General features: G+C 43.8%; 1 protein-coding gene across 11 annotated transcripts in view; it reads left to right on the forward strand.

Moving 5' to 3' along the window:
- Nucleotides 1-18,609, forward strand: part of LOC306935893 (poly(rC)-binding protein 3) — a 256,803-nt gene that overhangs the window by 51,028 nt on the left and 187,166 nt on the right. For all 11 annotated transcript variants that reach the window (XM_079519204.1, XM_079519205.1, XM_079519208.1 and 8 more), the window contains exon 3: nt 18,370-18,416. The gene's annotated coding sequence lies outside the window, so the exon portion shown is untranslated. The remainder of the gene's footprint in view (nt 1-18,369; nt 18,417-18,609) is intronic.

Raw genomic sequence — 18,609 nt, forward strand, 5'->3', positions numbered from 1 at the left:
AAAATCTAAATATTAAAAAAAATCTTGTTAAAAATAAATCTGCCTAACGATGATTGCACTGGTGGACGAGTTTCTGAACTGCCCACAGCTATCCTATGAGAGACAGACCTAGCAGAAAAAATGGTGGTGTTTTATCATGAACATTAGTGAGGACCAATTATATGAAGAGATGTTGAAAAGTGGTGAAGTGGTCCTTAAATGCTTGTTGCTTCATGTAAGTCATACAGTTCAAAGACACATTCTTCTGTGATCATTTCTGATTGTGATTAACATATTTGGTGTTTACTACAACAGAACAATGATAACCAAAATGGAAATGGGGCCAGTCATTATTTGCTTATTGGGTTGGCGAAAGGGCCTTTCTGTGTGGAGTTTGCATGTTCTCCCCGTGTCCCCTAGGGTAGGTACCCTCACATGTTCTCCCCGTGTCCCCTAGGGTAGGTACCCTCACATGTTCTCCCCGTGTCCCCTAGGGTAGGTACCCTCACATGTTCTCCCCGTGTCCCCTAGGGTAGGTACCCTCACATGTTCTCCCCGTGTCCCCTAGGGTAGGTACCCTCACAAAAAACATTGCAGTAATCCTGGTCTCTAAACTGCCTCCCCCTGGCCAGCCGGGGCGCCTGATGGAGGGGAAAGGAACTGGTTGGAATAACGTGTTCCTTCCACGCGCTACGTCCAACCAGGGAAACTCCCCCCTGTCAGGTGTAAAGGAGCAACTTGGACACTCATGCATGAAGGAAGCATGAGTTCAAGTGGGTGAAAAAGGGTGAAAAATGGGTTACAAAATCGTGAGATAAAAATTAAGAAAAAATGCAATGCAATGCCCCTTTGGGGCAGGCCGGTTCTGCACTTCATTGGCTCCTCAGCAATACTTGTGGCCAGTGTAGTGTTGTTTTCGTCGACTAATACTAAGGCGAAAAATGTTCGTCGACTACCTTTTTTCACTGATAAACTAAATGGAAACTAAATGAAAACTAAGCTACGATGACTAAAACTAAGACTACATTTCGTCAAGAAATAAAAACTATACCAAAATGTTAGGAAGGGACTAGTGGACAAGAGATCCAGTAGAAGTCATTTTACACTTGGTTGCATGCTGAAAATCTACAGCAAGTGTAAAATCAGCCATTACGGCCCGCCAAAATACATTTTAGTCGACTAAATCAACTGTCGATTTAGTCGACTAAAACTAGACTAACATTTCAGATGACTAAAATGACTAAAACTAAATTAAGTTTTATTCCAAAGACTATGACCAAACCAAAATCTAACACTGGGCCAGATGTGAACTCCATTAGGTCTCTTAACGGTTCACGTAAGGACAGCGAACGGATACAATTAATGATGTATTCCACCGCCAGTCCAGCCAATTACTAGGTTTTCTAACTGATCAATACAGCTATCAGCTGTGCTGAGGTGTCTCAAAGAGCAAGACATGTCAAAACTCTATATATAATAAAGACTTATATGGTAGGTCAAGTCAATACTTGATTTTGAACAGCTGTACTACAGCTGAACCAGGAATGTGATTTCCTATATGATTGGGGGCTTCATTGCTTCTGAACTCGTTGTATCAGTACCCTAGTGATCATCATCATCATTTTTCGACCGCGGTCGAGATCGTGAATTTCACAATATCACGCCAGACTTCCCGGTCCTTCATTGCCATCCCCAGTTCCTGCTTACTGATGCATGTGTCCCTAGCGATGACATCAGGGAACGACAGTTTTCTACCTCTGGTCTGCTTTGAGGCAGGACTCCAGAGAAGAAGGGAAGATATAACCTCATTGTCAGCTCTGTAGCAGTGGCCGGCAAACTGTGTTCTTCTGGATCGGACCAGTGAAGAAACACGGGGAAGGTTGCCGTATATTAGATCAGTCGATGGGTGACTCTTCCAAGACAGATTTTGTGCTCTCATTAGAAGGCGGGTGTAAGTGCCATCCAACCGTTTCTCTAGTTTCTTTGAAAGTGTCCATGTCTCGGAGCCATAGAGTAGAATCGGCTCAACGGTCGTCCTAAATATTTTTTACTTTTAACTTTTATTTTTACTAGTGATCATACAGTATCTGCTCTGAAGAGCAGGATTTACTGATACGAGGCACTGTCTTGTCTTCTACCCGCAAATGTTTTTGTGCAAAAACAAACTATATAGTTGCCCACGGATTCTGGAGCTGAGCTGTCCTCCTGTCGTCGATATACATACCTTTTCAACCCTAAGACAAAAAGAGGATTATTTTTTTTATAGAAGGACAGACAGTAGGCTGACAGGAAATGGGGATAGAGATGGGGGAGTGACATGCAGTAAAGGCCGTCGGGATCGGGAGTCGAACCCGCGGCACACTGCCAGACTGGATTATACCAGCCAAGGTGCCTGGACCGCTGAGCCACGGCCCAGGCCAAAAAGAGGATTGATGGGTAGGCAAGTCGCGCCGTATTAACCACCTTGCGTACCGCATAACGTAGTTGAATGAAGTGTAGTATATTCCAGCTAAATAGTATACAAGTCCTACTTACTGGGCAGTGCACTATGGTCATAAATAGTATACAAGTCCTTACTGGGCAGTGCACTATGGTCATAAATAGTATACAAGTCCTTACTGGGCAGTGCTCTATGGTCATAAATAGGCTCACACTTCACAGGCACCACGTCTTCCCCATCCCTGCCTCCGCTACACCATTCTGATTGGTAAGCAGCGCTCTGCCACTGAGCTTGGTAGTAAACTTAAAAACCGTGTATACCGAGTCATAATTCATAACAGAGCGTAAGGCGGTGATGTGAGGGGAGGGGAGGGGAGGGGAGGGGGAGGGGGAGGGAGGGGGGTTTGCCCGGAGGCTGAAATTGAACATAGCAAACCATTTCAAAGTTGAGGCTATTGCAGAGAATTATGGGCTGTGAAATCCGAGGGACCTTCTTGTCTTAGTGCGAAGCCACTGGACGATGTAATTCAAGCCGGGCGAAGGCTCTCCAGATGGAGGAGGAGGAGGAGGAGGAGGAGGAGGAGGAGGAGGAGGAGGAGGAGGAGGAGGAGGAGGAGGAGGAGGAGGAGGAGGAGGAGGAGGAGGAGGAGGAGGAGGAGGAGGAGGAGGAGGAGGAGGAGGAGGAGGAGGAGGAGGAGGAGGAGGAGGAGGAGGAGGAGGAGGAGGAGGAAAGAGGCAGCATGAGGGGTTTTGAAAGGCGAACAGGGTGGAGCGGTTTGCGTTCCATGCTTGCTGCTGTGACAGCATCACTCTGTGTGGTGCAGTATGGTCATAAATAGCCCCGGCCTGCACCCTGCCCCCCCCCCCCCCCCGTGTCAACAGGCTATTTATATACTCGCTAATACTTGGGGGTTTGGAAAGAAACGGCCAGAGTGGGGATTTTATTGTTGGTTTGGAATGAATATACGTATAGCTATAGGTGTGATCAAATGAATATACGTATAGCTATAGGTGTGATCAAATGAATATACGTATAGCTAATAGCTATAGGTGTGATCACAATGAATATACGTATAGCTATAGGTGTGATCAAATGAATATACGTATAGCTATAGGTGTGATCAAATGAATATACGTATAGCTATAGGTGTGATCAAATGAATATACGTATATCTATAGGTGTGATCAAATGAATATACGTAAAGCTATAGGTGTGATCAAATGAATATACGTATATCTATAGGTGTGATCAAATGAATATACATATAGCTATAGGTGTGATCAAATGAATATACGTATAGCTATAGGTGTGATCAAATGAATATACGTATAGCTATAGGTGTGATCAAATGAATATACGTATAGCTATAGGTGTGATCAAATGAATATACGTATAGCTATAGGTGTGATCAAATGAATATACGTATAGCTATAGGTGTGATCAAATGAATATACGTATAGCTATAGGTGTGATCAAATGAATATACATATAGCTATAGGTGTGATCAAAGCAGCTTATTTTGACTGGGCAGATTTTGATTTCGTTTTTAGTCAGTCTTTTGAATAAAATTATGTTAAGTCTTTTAGTCGATTAGATTTGAGTGGACTAAATCTACAGTTGATTTAGTCATGTGTAAAAAGGGGTGTGTGACAGCTGGTGCTCATGCTAGCCTCCAGCTTGTGATGCTATATGGTCGAGACACGAAGGCAGGAGAGGATTGTTTCCTTTCTGATTGTTTTTTACGTGGTCATACTGATGGCCGGTCACCCAACAGGTTTTTGTCTATGTAAATGATGACTCCACACTCTCCTTGCCAGTCACGCAAAAAAAAGTATTCTTTGCTGGAGTTACTGCTGCAAAAAATCTCCTGGTGTCTAGATGGAAACCTCCTCATAGTCTTTCTGTAAAAAAATGGAAAATACTATTTCTGAATGTATTAGGGTTGGAAATATCAATTGCGAGAGCTAATGGAGCAAAAAGGCAGTCTATTGAAGCACTTACAGATGCGGTAGAAAAGGTCAAAGCACAACTATAATGTCATATTATGTATGTATGTATGTATGTATGTATGTATGTATGTATGTATGTATGTATGTATGTATGCCCACCTTTCAATCTTATTAAGTCTACCAGCCAAAATGCCTATATATTGTAAAATGTTGAACTAACTGATGAAATGTCATTTCTTGTTGCAACGATAAGTGGAACCTTGGGGAGGGTGGAGATATACATGTCTATGTATGTATCTGTGTCTCTCTATTCATCTCTGTATTCATCTCTGTATCTGTGTCTCTCTATTCATCTCTGTATCTGTGTCTCTGTATTCATCTCTGTATCTGTGTCTCTCTATTCATCTCTGTATTCATCTCTGTATCTGTGTCTCTCTATTCATCTCTGTATCTGTGTCTCTGTATTCATCTCTGTATCTGTGTCTCTGTATTCATCTCTGTATCTGTGTCTCTCTATTCATCTCTGTATCTGTGTCTCTCTATTCATCTCTGTATCTGTGTCTCTGTATTCATCTCTGTATCTGTGTCTCTCTATTCATCTCTGTATCTGTGTATCTGTATTCATCTCTGTATCTGTGTCTCTGTATTCATCTCTGTATCTGTGTCTCTGTATTCATCTCTGTATCTGTGTCTCTCTGTTCATCTCTGTATCTGTGTCTCTGTATTAATCTCTGTATCTGTGTCTCTGTATTCATCTCTGTATCTGTATCTCTGTTTTCATCTCTGTATCCGTATCTCTGTTTTCATCTCTGTATCCGTATCTCTGTTTTCATCTCTGTTTCTGTATCTCTGTATTCATCTCTGTATCTGTATCTCTGTATTCATCTCTGTATCTGTGTCTCTCTATTCATCTCTGTATCCGTATCTCTGTTTTCATCTCTGTATCCGTATCTCTGTATTCATCTCTGTATCTCTGTTTTCATCTCTGTATCTGTATCTCTGTATTCATCTCTGTATCTCTGTTTTCATCTCTGTATCCGTATCTCTGTTTTCATCTCTGTATCCGTATCTCTGTATTCATCTCTGTATCTCTGTTTTCATCTCTGTATCCGTATCTCTGTATTCATCTCTGTATCTCTGTATTCATCTCTGTATCTGTATCTCTGTTTTCATCTCTGTATCCGTATCTCTGTATTCATCTCTGTATCCGTATCTCTGTTTTCATCTCTGTATCTGTATCTCTGTATTCATCTCTGTATCTGTGTCTCTGTTTTCATCTCTGTATCTGTGTCTCTGTTTTCATCTCTGTATCTCTGTATTCATCTCTGTATCTGTGTCTCTCTATTCATCTCTGTATCTGTATCTCTGTATTCATCTCTGTATCTGTATCTCTCTATTCATCTCTGTATCTGTCTCTGTATTCATCTCTGTATCTCTGTATTCATCTCTGTATCTGTATCTCTGTATTCATCTCTGTATCCGTATCTCTGTATTCATCTCTCTATCTGTATCTCTGTATTCATCTCTGTATCTGTATCTCTGTTTTCATCTCTGTATCTGTATCTCTGTATTCATCTCTGTATCCGTATCTCTGTATTCATCTCTGTATCCGTATCTCTGTATTCATCTCTCTATCTGTATCTCTGTATTCATCTCTGTATCCGTATCTCTGTATTCATCTCTCTATCTGTATCTCTGTATTCATCTCTGTATCTGTATCTCTGTTTTCATCTCTGTATCTGTATCTCTGTATTCATCTCTGTATCCGTATCTCTGTATTCATCTCTGTATCCGTATCTCTGTATTCATCTCTGTATCTCTGTATTCATCTCTCTATCTGTATCTCTGTATTCATCTCTGTATCTGTATCTCTGTTTTCATCTCTGTATCTGTATCTCTGTTTTCATCTCTGTATCTGTATCTCTGTTTTCATCTCTGTATCTGTATCTCTGTATTCATCTCTGTATCTCTGTTTTCATCTCTGTATCTCTGTATTCATCTCTGTATCTGTATCTCTGTATTCATCTCTGTATCTGTATCTCTGTTTTCATCTCTGTATCTCTGTATTCATCTCTGTATCCGTATCTCTGTTTTCATCTCTGTATCCGTATCTCTGTATCTGTGTCTCTGTATTCATCTCTGTATCTGTGTCTCTGTATTCATCTCTGTATCTGTATCTCTGTATCTCTGTTTTCATCTCTGTATCCGTATCTCTGTATTCATCTCTGTATCTCTGTATTCATCTCTGTATCTCTGTATTCATCTCTGTATCTCTGTATTCATCTCTGTATCTGTATCTCTGTATCCGTATCTCTGTTTTCATCTCTGTATCTGTATCTCTGTATCTGTATCTCTGTTTTCATCTCTGTATCTGTATCTCTGTATCTGTATCTCTGTATTCATCTCTGTATCTGTATCTCTGTATCTGTATCTCTGTATTCATCTCTGTATCTCTGTATCCGTATCTCTGTATTCATCTCTGTATCTGTATCTCTGTATCCGTATCTCTGTTTTCATCTCTGTATCTGTATCTCTGTATCTGTATCTCTGTTTTCATCTCTGTATCTGTATCTCTGTTTTCATCTCTGTATCCGTATCTCTGTATTCATCTCTGTATCTCTGTTTTCATCTCTGTATCTGTATCTCTGTATCTGTGTCCCCACTCCCCATAAAAGTAGACCAATGGGCCCGGAAGGAATGCACAGTTTTGTGTGTACGATGACGGAAATGTGCTCAGCTGATTGGCTGAGACACGGAATGTGATGTATGATGATAAGTGCGCCCCTCACTTAACACAAGTGTGATTTTTGAGGGGTGCTAGCCCCTCCTATATTCAGCTATAGTGTAGATTTTTGTCCTAACACTATTATTGGTCCGACAGTCATTATACTGACAACCTACCTCAAACCCTATTGGTCCGACAGTCATTATACTGACAACCTACCTCAAACCCTAACCTAACCATAACCGCAATCATGGGAGCAGCGCATGTTCGACCGCTAGTCCGACCGTTGTTTCTGCAAGTCGGACTAATGCTCCTTTGGAAGTGCCATCGGATCCCATAAGCACGACCCCTCACTTCACACGGGTGTGAATTTTTAACCCATTTAGACCGTACGACGTGTGGGAACGTCATAAATAATCCAACCGACAGGTTGCTAACACATTTTCATTGATATCAAACGAGAGAAAAATATTCTGAATTATTTTTCTTTTTTTTTTGGAGTTGGCCTCTCCTTCTACACCCCTCCTTGCTCTTTCGTGCATGCGCGGTATCGTTCACTTCCCTGTTTACCGTTCACAAAGAAAGGCTCGGCGCGCAAAATCTAAGGAGCTCTCCGTGGTTTTGACCAGATGGATATACTAAGCTCTTCATTTCTGACTTCAACATGCCTCTCGTTCAAAATATGAAGCGAGCGATCATCAGCGACTTATATCGTAATCTTAGCGAAGTAAGCAAGCAAAAATATGTCTCCTTGTTTTTATCCGGAACGGAAGGGGGGTGGCTTACTTCTTCTTTTAAGTAAAGCTATTTGAAGCAACTGGAAACAAATGTATATATCGCCAGGTTTGAACGCACCATAACCTCTATGTATATCTCCAGGTTTGAACGCACCATAACCTCTTGAGATCACTTGACAGATACAGTATCCAATCAACATGAAAACATTATAAGTAGTAAGGGCATTTTATCAGGTATTTGACCAATCTGGGAACTAAATCGTTACCAAGAAATTTCTTCACCAATGTGTTTCTAAAGGTGTCTAATAACATGTACTAAAAGTTTGAAATTCAACTCCCGTGGGAAAGTTGAGTTATTAGCATAATATGTGACCATACCCATAACATCCTATATAAGGCAAAAAAGTCCAAATTTCATCATTCTTTAAGTAGCATGTGACATATGAAACTAGGGTGATTTCATGATTCTGAATCCATTCCAAGCATTAGTTTTGCACAAAAAACACTCCTTGGGCTAAATTAGGCCATATCCACTTGACCAAATGTGCTGACCTCATCACGTTTGTGTGGCCGTTCTCCTCCCAAGGAGTGTTTTTTGTGCAAAACTAATGCTTGGAATGGATTCAGAATCATGCAAACACCCTAGTTTCATATGTCACATGCTACTTAAAGAATGATGAAATTTGGACTTTTTTGCCTTATATAGGATGTTAAGGGTATGGTCACATATTATGCTAATAACTCAACTTTCCCACGGGAGTTGAATTTCAAACTTTTAGTACATGTTATTAGACACCTTTAGAAACACATTGGTGAAGAAATTTCTTGGTAACGATTTAGTTCCCAGATTTTCATAGATTTCTCTTACTAAAGGTGCTAACAGCTGTCAAGGTGGCGTGATGTGTATACAGTAGCAACTAATACATCGGTGACCATGACGAGGGTGTTTAACCCATTTAGGCCCGATGTCGAAATTTAAAAAATGTCTTGTCTAAATCCTCCAGTTTTCTGAAGTATACCCATGTTTCAGTGATGCTCAATATTTCAAATCAAGGACCCCAACATTTAAATGTAATTGACCGCCGACCCCCCCATCTGAAAATATGTTGTTCCAGGGACCCCTCAGAAGCAAAGATTTGAGTTAAAAACGTTCGCTCTGGAAAAAATATATATTCCAAATTTCCGCCACATTTTCACGATTTTTCAAAAATAGACCTACAAGCTCATAGCGCGCCACTCGGTGGCGCGCTATGAGCTTGTAGATCTGCTATTTTTCAATAGCTATAAATTATAACATAATGTTTAAAACACCAAAAGGGGTTCCCGCCCCAAAATGGGTTAAACTTATTAGACCAGCTGAGTTGTATGAAGTGAAAGCAAAGCATGAAATTCACGGCGAATCTTTGGAAAAGCCCCATATCCAAACATCCCGTTCCCTGTCGAGGACCAAAGTAAAACGGAGCAGAATGATGTCTACTAGCTTAACGGTGTCAGAAAGATGTGTATGCCTGGTGATGTCAGGGGGAAAGAGTAACCTGATACTCAGAGGCTTCTTGGCTCTCAGCATTTTCTTCTTTTTCTTTTTCTTTTGCGCGCTGTAGGGTGCCCCAGGAGTTTGTAAGCGCGCTGTAGGGTGCGAGCGCACAGCCTGACAGCTTAACATACTGATTATTCAAGCCTCTTAGGCTAAGCCACGGAGCTCGAGTGATGAACGTCAAACTCTCCACTCTCTCTCTCTCTCCCCTCTCTCTCTCTCCCCCCTCTCTCTCTCTCTCTCTCTCTCTCGCTCTCTCCCCTCTCTCTCTCTCTCTCTCGCTCTCTCCTCTCACTCTCTCTCTCTCTCTCTCTCTCTCTCTCTCTCCCCTCTCTCTCTCTCCCCTCTCTCTCTCTCTCTCTCTCTCTCTCTCTCTCTCTCTCTCTCTCTCTCCTCTCCCCCCTCTCTCTCTCTCTCTCTCTCTCCCCTCTCTCTCTCTCTCTCTCTCTCTCTCTCCCCCTTCCTCATTCTTCAGTGGCAGGAATGGGGGTGGTGGCAGAGACAGCTCGGAGACCTGTTGTCTGGGAAGCATAGGGGATCATAGTGACACAGTGAATCATATACTGTCGACGGCTTTATATAGACGTATAATCCTCCCAGCGTCGGGTCCCAGGCAGCCCCGCGAGCTGAGAGAGAGCTGCGTGTGGTGGAGTCGCCACATGGCAGCGGCACGCCACTCCAGTTGGCACCAGCTGTCAGCTCCACCTACAGAGGACTGATGTGCATCCAGTGGCTGGCAGACAGAGGGGGGGGGGGGGGGGGGGGGGGGGTTGAAGTGGTGGGAAAAGTACTCACATTCTTTACTTAACACATTGTGATCAAGTCCAATGCATCTAAACAAGTCCAATGCATCGCATTGATCAATTGGTTAACATGTTGCTTTCGTTAGACTGTGAGGAAGAACAGCTGAGATCCCTAAACCAGTGGTTCCCAAACTCTTTCATGTCAAGGACCCCCAAATTGACCCCCATCATTAGCCCGCAGCATAGAGTGTATATATATAATAGAGACTGAACTGGCGCGAAGCTCCGCCCCCCCAGCTATTCATGTCAGTGGAAGTTGCTCAGTGGCGTTTTGAAGCACCCGGAAGACTGCCGGAAGTCCCTCCCCGGACCTCAACTTTGAGGTCCTGGGTGACGTAGGGCAACCGAGCGCTCAACGTTAAAGCCCAGCTGCACGGGGTTTCCCGGTCATGAATCCACGGGTCCGCCTGTAGTCTCTCCTCCTACCACTAGGACCCAGAGCTTCAACGTTGGAAAGTCTGCCTGCCCCCTTGTCCCGCAGACCCCCATTTGAAAAGATATGCCAGGGACCCCCATAAGAGAAGATCTTTACGGCTCTAGCTGTGATTTTCAACCGGTTTTATTTCAAGGATACTATACGGACCCCCATTTAATGGCATTTCTATCTCTGGGACCCCCAATTTATATTGTAAAATCAATGCTAATTTAACTTGTTACTGGTTACTGGTTCCTAACTATCATTTAGCTGGGGACCCCCTGGAACTCCCTCAAGTACCCCTGGGGGTCCCCGGACCCCACTTTGGGAACCACTGCCCTACAGCAGGGGTTCTCAACGTTTTTGGCCGGGGACCCCCGGAAATGCTTTGGCAATGTCTCGGGACCCCCGCCCCGCCCCCTCCCGACCCCCAATATAAATTGACTGCTACAATAACCTTAAACCATTTTGGGCGGGAACCCCTTTTGGTGCTTTAAGCATTGTTATAATTTAGCTATTGAAAAATAGCAGATCTACAAGCTCATAGCGCGCCACCGAGTGGCGCGCTATGAGCTTGTAGGTCTGCTATTTTTGAAAAATCGTGATTTTTTTTTTTTTTTTTAATCTTTTTTTTTTTTTTTTTTTTTTTGAAAATAATTTGGGGACCCCCTAAAATAATTTGGCGACCCCCCGAGGGGTCGCGACCCACGGGTTGAGAACCCCTGCCCTACAGCACATACAATACACATTACCATAGCAGTACGGTATATTGTGTATAGTAAAATAAAGTGTGTGTGAGACTGAATGAATGAATGAATGAATGAATGAATGAATGAATGAATCTTTATTTCCGTGTCTTGTCGTTAAGACCCATCCCTTACGGGATTATAAGACACCAACAACGTCAATAAACAATATCACGTTCACTTCCCACACAGAAGATACACCAAGTATTGGATAAAAACGGAACAGAAATAAACAAACATAAAAATACAAATAAAATATATCACATACAGTATAAGTTTTCTTTGTCCGTATGTCCCTTAAAGCTTTCTCTATATGTTCTGCTAATGCAAATATCTTCTGTTCGGAAATCCATCTCAGTGTGTGTGATGTAGGGCATTAAGCAACTAGTCGACTAGTTTACTAGACTAGTTTACTAGTCGACTAGTAAATCCACTAGTCGACCTTGTTGGTACTAGTTGATAAGAAGAAAAAAAAAGTTTATTTTTTTTATTTATTTTTTTCCCGATTTTGTAGGCCTCAAGATCAGGTAGATTATAGTTATAGTCACCAATGTACACAGTTTTGAAATGTACAAATATTTATTTTTTAAACATAATAGGTGGTTAAACAACTAGCCGACTAGTAAACTAGGCAACTAGTCAACTAGTAAAAATGACTAGAAGTGAATGCCCTAGTGTGATGTGGTTGTGATTTTTATTATTATTATATGCAACTTTCATCAGAGTTTCATCAGGACATTATTATACTAGCCTATATACCGGCTGCCGGGTGACACTGAGGATGATATTCATTACCTGTGTGCTGTGTATTGCAACGTAACACAATCTGCGTGCCGTGCGTGCGTGCGTGTCCGTGCGTGTCCGTGCGTGCGTGCGTGCGTGCGTGCGTGCGTGCGTGTGTTTTGGGAGTCTCTCTAGCTTGTTGGCGAGGCTGCGACCACAGTGCCACACCTGACGAGCAGATTGGTCCCAGCTGGGGGGAGGGGGGAGGTGGTGGGGGAGGGGGGACTATAGCAGGAACAGGGAGTGTGAAAACTACCAGAGCAGGTGCTTATTATTATCCTCCTTTGGTGCGAGCACTGTCTGATACTATGGCTAAAAGAACAAATTAAGAAGTCTTCGCACTTTTTTGTGTTCGGTATTTGGAATGGCGGGCCCCTCTGTTGTGTTTTAATATCCTTCCTTAGCTGCGAGCACTGTCTGATACTATGGCTAAAAGAAAAGAACAAATTAAGAAGTCTTCGCACTTTTTTTGTGTTAAGTATTTGGAATGGAACGGCGGTCCCTCTGTTGTGTTTTAAAATGTGTGATGAATACGGAGTGAGAGACGGGTCCCGTTTCAAACTTCCATTAAAATGTCCACCTTCTGTAGCAAGTTGTGTCTCTGTTGTCCAAGGGAGACAATGATTTCATCTTGTTTTCTTTCTAGGCATGACCTGGACACTGTTTACCAGTAGGACTCATTATCACTAGTAGTAGTAGTTGTAGTACTGTTGTATTGTTATTAGTAGTACCTTTTTATAATTTCAAAACGAATAAAAAGTAAAAACCTGTAGTAGTGGAAATTCTTCCCTTTTTTGGCATACTAGAGCGGTGCCCGTGGGGCCTCTACAGCAGTGCCCTTTTCGGGGCGGTTCTGGATAACCGCTGGTCCGACCGACTCCACACCGGCCACGGCACCCCCTGCGGTGGTGTGGAACGTGTGTGTCGAATTTGAAGTCGGTGGGGCGAACGGTTCTCGAGTTACGTGGATTACACACAGACAGACGTACAGACAGACAGAGACTTGGTGCATTGATAGATAGATAGATAGATAGATAGATAGATACAGTTTATGTTTATGTTTATTTATTTGATATGGACATAACAATTGCTCATTGCACAGTTGTACAAATTGTAGATGCATCGTTTTACAGTGTGTTAGCACATGTGGTAGTTTTCACCACTTGTCCACAGGAGACTACAGGAAAATACAGTGACACTATAGTTTAAAAAACACCCAATCAAATCAGTCAACCTGTCGTGACCCCAAACGGTAACAGCAGGACGCATGCTGCAGAACACGTTACCATCCGTCTGTAGTTTTAGAACCGTAGGTTTTCTCCCTTTACTGAGAAGGTAGACTGGACGACTACAGTACTGTTATGTCCCCAAGATGACTGCACATTTGCTTTAAAGCGGTGAATAATCTTACTGTAAACACATTATTTCCCCTAATCCAACGCGTCTCATGCATGGCTTATCCTCCATGACTACCAGCCTATTACAGGGGTTCTCAACCCGTGGGTCGCGACCCCTCGGGGGGTCGCCAAATTATTTTAGGGGGTACCCAAATTATTTTCATTTTTTTTTTTTTTTTTCACGATTTTTCAAAAATAGCAGACCTACAAGCTCATAGCGCACCACTCGGTGGCGCGCTATGAGCTTGTAGATCTGCTATTTTTCAATAGCTAAATTATAACAATGCTTAAAACACCAAAAGGGGTTCCCGCCCAAAATGGTTTAAGGTTATTGTAGCAGTCAATTTATATTGGGGGTCGGGAGGGGGCGGGGCGGGGGTCCCGAGACGTTGCCAAAGCATTTCCGGGGGTCCCCGGCCAAAAACGTTGAGAACCCCTGGACTACAGTACTATGTACTATGTCCCCAAGATGACTGCACATTTGCTTTAAAGCGGTGAATAATCTTACTGTAAACACATTATTTCCCCTAATCCAACGTGTCTCATGGCTTATCCTCCATGACTACCAGCCTATTAGACCAGCTGGGCTTCATTCACTGCTGCTGCTCGTGGTTCTTATCCTCCATGACTACCAGCCTATTAGACCAGCTGGGCTTCATTCACTGCTGCTGCTCGTGGTTCTTATCCTCCATGACTACCAGCCTATTAGACCAGCTGGGCTTCATTCACTGCTGCTGCTCGTGGTTCTTATCCTCCATGACTACCAGCCTATTAGACCAGCTGGGCTTCATTCACTGCTGCTGCTCGTGGTTCTTATCCTCCATGACTACCAGCCTATTAGACCAGCTGGGCTTCATTCACTGCTGCTGCTCGTGGTTCTTATCCTCCATGACTACCAGCCTATTAGACCAGCTGGGCTTCATTCACTGCTGCTGCTCGTGGTTTGAACCTTTGATGCTTTACGTTGATGGACGATTCTGTACGTACAGTACTGTCCAAAATGCAACAGCTTAATGCTGATATGTTGTAGTTAAGCAATATTACACGAGAGGGTGTGGGTTAACGTGATTATTGCCACGACAGGGATGCGTTAAGGAAGGAACGAGACGAAGTCTCGTTCCTTCCTTACCGCATCACTGAAGTGATATACCACAGTTACCCTTAAAACTAAGAGAATCGCTGAAAAAAAAATATTTTTTAATGACAGATGTAGTCACTACGACCACAAATGTCCCAAGAAACTAGCTAGCCTAGCCACCGAGTTTGCTAGCGCTCTGGGAGAACAGAGCAGCTGAATTCTTTGTTTTGATTAGGTGGTGAATGGTGCTGGTTTAACCCACGGCTAGAAGGCTGTTTCAACCAATCAGATTGCTTCCTCGAAACGACCTGTGGTATAATATATAATACACAATGGAAGAGTTTCTGCCAAGCGTTGATTTGTGTTCTACTTGGTCTGGAAGTGTTTGTTGCCTCCCTGATATCTACTGAAAAGATTGTGAGGCTAAAACATTGTCTGAGATGGTTGTTTGTTTCATTTTAAAGGTGTTTGATTATTTCTCTGTCTCCCTGCGGTTCCATGAACACCTTTTCTCTCCTCCGATGTTTCCTTCTTCCTTGGAAGGCCTGTACTGTAGACGTCATGTTTCCTTCTTCCTTGGAAGGCCTGTACTGATGTTTCCTTCTTCCTTGGAAGGCCTGTACTGATGTTTCCTTCTTCCTTGGAAGGCCTGTACTGATGTTTCCTTCTTCCTTGGAAGGCCTGTACTGTAGACGTCATGTAGACATGTTTCCTTCTTCCTTGGAAGGCCTGTACTGATGTTTCCTTCTTCCTTGGAAGGCCTGTACTGATGTTTCCTTCTTCCTTGGAAGGCCTGTACTGATGTTTCCTTCTTCCTTGGAAGGCCTGTACTGTAGACGTCATGTAGACATGTTTCCTTCTTCCTTGGAAGGCCTGTACTGATGTTTCCTTCTTCCTTGGAAGGCCTGTACTGATGTTTCCTTCTTCCTTGGAAGGCCTGTACTGATGTTTCCTTCTTCCTTGGAAGGCCTGTACTGTAGACGTCATGTTTCCTTCTTCCTTGGAAGGCCTGTACTGATGTTTCCTTCTTCCTTGGAAGGCCTGTACTGATGTTTCCTTCTTCCTTGGAAGGCCTGTACTGTAGACGTTGTGTAGACATGTTTTCTCTCCCTGACACACTTTTCCTGGGCACAGTTTTTTTCCTCCATTCTTTGTTTTAGTATATTTTTTTGCGCTGCTCCCACAAGGCACAGAAGAACAGAGGCTGCCTAGTCAGCAAGACTGCGGCCCAGTGTGGTTAACCCAATTAGGCCTGACGTCGGAATTTCAAAAAATGTCTATACCTGCTCAACCTTTTTCATGTCAAGGACCTCCCCCCAGAAGCAAAGATTTGCGTTAAAAACGTTCACTTTGGCCTGGGCCATGGCTCAGTGGTCCAGGCACCTTGGCTGGTAATCCAGTCGGGTTCGACTCCCGATCCCGACGGCCTTTACTGCATGTCACCCCCATCTCTCTCCCCATTTCCTGTCAGCCTACTGTCTGTCCCTCCATACAATATATAAAATAAAGGCAAAAGCCACAAAAAAAAAACATAAAAAAAGAAAAAAACGTTGCGCCACATTTTGACGATATCTACAAGTTGTAGATCTGCTATTTTTCAACATAATGCTTAAAACACCAAAAGGGGTTCCCGTTCAGAATGGTTTAAGCAGACGTAGTATAAAAAGGCTCCGGCATCCAGACAAAAAGATGCAGCGCACCTCAGGTGCCGATAGTCTTACCAAGCTGATGGAGAGATGGACCAGCATGCAGATTGGAGCCGATGGAGAGATGGACCAGCATGCAGATTGGAGCCGATGGAGAGATGGACCAGCATGCAGATTGGAGCCGATGGAGAGATGGACCAGCATGCAGATTGGAGCCGATGGAGAGATGGACCAGCATGCAGATTGGAGCCGATGGAGAGATGGACCAGCATGCAGATTGGAGCCGATGGAGAGATGGACCAGCATGCAGATTGGAGCCGATGGAGAGATGGACCAGCATGCAGATTGGAGCCGATGGAGAGATGGACCAGCATGCAGATTGGCAACCGATTCCTACTTCAGCAGCATGGGGCGGCAGTGTTGCTCACCGAAAGCTGACACATAATACCGACCACAACTCGTCAACATGGGAGCGCCTTTGGTGTGCTTGTAGATGGGCCGTAGCCCATCTACGCTGTCATATATACGACCGAGACGGAGACCATGGGCTCCATTTTCGTCACCGCTAAACCCCTTATCCCTAAACTCCTTTGCCTTTTTTTTTTTTACTATTTTGCTAAACATTTTTGACTAGATAAAATGGCCAGTCTACAAGCTCACAACGTGTCAATGTAGATTGGCTAGTTGAACTATTCAAAAATGTTTTTCAAAATAGTAAAAAAAGGCAAAGAAGTTTAGGGATAAGGGGTTTAGCGGTGATGAAAATGGAGCCCTATGAGCTCTCATTAGTGTGTGGATTCTGCCCCTCCCCCGTTCCCCCGAACCTACTTCATTAATCACTAAAAAGTACCAGATCCCCCCCCCCCCCCTCCCCCCCCCCCCCCCCCCCCCCTCAGGGCATATTTTTGCTGGAAACCAGCTTTCTTTCTGATGATTTTTTTTTCTCCAGCTGGTGAAGACGACGTTCCACAATTTCACCATATGCTTTGAGGCTTAATGTTTGGCATGAACGCCATCACCGATTTCATGGTGATGCTGTGTTCACTGTTAACCCGTTCTGAACGGGAACCCCTTTCCTTTTGGTGTTTAAAGCATTATTATGCTATTGAAAAATAGCAGATCTACAAGCTCGTAGCGCGCCACTCGGTGGCGCGCTACGAGCTTGTAGGTCTGCTATTTTTAAAAAGTCGTGAAAATGTGGCGCAAATCTTGCGAGCGAACATTTTGAACTAAAATATTTGCTTCTGTGGGGGTCCCTGGAACTACATATTTTGAGATGGGGGGTCCGTGGCCCAATAGAGATAATTCTGGGGGTCCTTGACATGAAAAAGGTTGAGCTCCACTGACATAGAAACATGGGTTTTTCAGAAAACTATTAGAAGCCGTTCTTTTTTTTTAAAAATCGACATCAGTCCAAAATGGGTTAATATAATGTCTAACATGCAAAAAAAGACGAGAAGCTAATAATGACATGTCACCTTCCAGTCACGGCTCGTTGCAAGTGCATTGGTTCTTACCCCCCCCACACCCTACCCCCCCTTTCTATTATTCATATTAAGGAATGCGCAAAGGGTGTGTCCACTGAGGCACTTTCAAACTGCCATCTCTATTTTGAGCATGACATTATAGCTGGAAATATGTTGTTCCAGGGACCCCTCCTCCAGGCAGGGACCCCTCCTCCAGGAGCAGGGACCCCTCCCCCAGGAGCAGGGACCCCTCCTCCAGGAGCAGGGACCCCTCCTCCTGGAGCAGGGACCCCTCCTCCAGGAGCAGGGACCCCTCCTCCTGGAGCAGGGACCCCTCCTGGAGCAGGGACCCCTCCTCCAGGAGCAGGGACCCCTCCTCCAGGCAGGGACCCCTCCTCCAGGCAGGGATCTCCTCCAGGCAGGGACCCCTCCTCCAGGAGCAGGGACCTCCTCCAGGCAGGGACCCCTCCACCAGGCAGGGACCCCTCCTCCAGGAGCAGGGACCCCTCCTCCAGGCAGGGACCTCCTCCTCCAGGCAGGGACCCCTCCTCCAGGCAGGGACCCCTCCCCCATTTGAGTTAAAAAACAAACTCTGAAACAATATATATTCAAAGATTTGAGGCACATTTTCACGATTTTTAAAAAATCTTCTATTTCTTTTTTTTTTTTAGGTGGGCTAGCCCCTCCCAACGTCTGGCCTGGAAGCAGAAATGGACATGTAAATATGAAATAAATGCTTAAACATGTAGCTAGGTGTAATGTTAGAGACCACAGAAGACATGTAAATATGAAATAAATGCTTAAACATGTAGCTAGGTGTAATGTTAGAGACCACAGAAGACATGTAAATATGAAATAAATGCTTAAACATGTAGCTAGGTGTAATGTTAGAGACCACAGAAGACATGTAA

This window comes from Electrona antarctica (assembly GCF_951216825.1).
Source record: "Electrona antarctica genome assembly, chromosome: 13".
In the NCBI taxonomy this organism is placed as follows: Eukaryota; Metazoa; Chordata; class Actinopteri; order Myctophiformes; family Myctophidae; genus Electrona; species Electrona antarctica.